Raw genomic sequence first — 1,419 nt, 5'->3', positions numbered from 1 at the left:
TCTCTCTGTTCTCGCTTCTCTCACACTGTTCTCCCCTCTCTCTCTCTGTCTTTCTCTATCTCCTCTCTCCTCCCTCTCTCTGTTCTCCCCTCACTCTCTCTCTTTCTCTCTCTCTAATCTCTGTCTCTCTCTCTGTTCTCTCTATTCTCTCTGTTCTTTCTCTCTGTCCTACAGGTGTTGCAGGCTTATTTCTATTAAATCATAGTCAAAGGATTTATGCTGACAATCTCCCCTCGCTGCAAGTCAGGATGCGGTTGTGTTTCACAGCATCAGCGAAGTCTGAGGGGAGCTGCCTGGTAGACTTGGAGAAGAGAAGACACTTAGCCAAACTGCTTCCTATCAGTGGAGACTGGTGGGAAGAGCTGTAGGATGACAGGCTCATTGTAAAGGCTGGAATGGAATAAATTGAACCACATGTTTGACTCCGTTCGGTTAATTCCAATGAACTCATCCTCCTATAACACCTCCCAACAGCCTCCTCTTCATCTACTGTCCTCCTATAACACCTCCCACCAGCCTCCTCTTCATCTACTGTCCTCCTATAACACCTCCCACTATTCTCTTCTTCATCTACTGTCCTCCTATAGCACCTCCCACCAGCCTCCTCTTCATCTACTGTCCTCCTATAACACCTCCCACCAGCCTCCTCTTCATCTACTGTCCTCCTATAGCACCTCCCACCAGCCTCCTCTACATCTACTGTCCTCCTATAGCACCTCCCACCAGCCTCCTCTCCATCTACTGTCCTCCTATAGCACCTCCCACCAGGATCTTATGAAGATAACATCTGTATCCCAAAATTGCTCCAGAGCCCTATGTAGTGCACTACTTTTGACCAAGCCCTATGTAGTTCACTACATTGGACCATAGCCCTATGTAGTGCACTACTTTGGACCAGAGCCCTATGTAGTGCACTACTTTGGACCATAGCCCTATGTAGTGCACTACTTTGGACCAGAGCCCTATGTAGTGCACTACTTTGGACCAGAGCCCTATGTAGTGCACTACTTTGGACCAGAGTCCTATGTAGTGCACTACTTTGGACCAGAGTCCTATGTAGTGCACTACTTTGGACCAGAGTCCTATGTAGTGCACTACTTTGGACCAGAGCCCTATGTAGTGCACTACTTTGGACCAAAGCCCTATGTAGTGCACTACTTTGGACCAGAGCCCTATGTAGTGCACTACTTTGGACCAGAGCCCTATGTAGTGCACTACTTTGGACCAAAGCCCTATGTGGGCCTATATAGGAAATACGGTGCCATTCCAAAAGGCAGATACACTACCTTCTTTCTGTATAACATGTCACCGTTGTTGCTATGGGAACCGAGGTCCCCCACAATGTCATGTTAAGTTTTATGTTAGAATGCTGAAAGATGGTTCAGCATGTCAACTTGTTTCCATTCAATACTGTTTCAT

The sequence above is a fragment of the Oncorhynchus clarkii genome, unplaced genomic scaffold, assembly GCF_045791955.1.
Source record: "Oncorhynchus clarkii lewisi isolate Uvic-CL-2024 unplaced genomic scaffold, UVic_Ocla_1.0 unplaced_contig_8368_pilon_pilon, whole genome shotgun sequence".
NCBI lineage: Eukaryota > Metazoa > Chordata > Actinopteri > Salmoniformes > Salmonidae > Oncorhynchus > Oncorhynchus clarkii.
The sequence above is the reverse complement of the archived record's forward strand: the minus strand, read 5'-3'. Positions refer to the sequence as shown.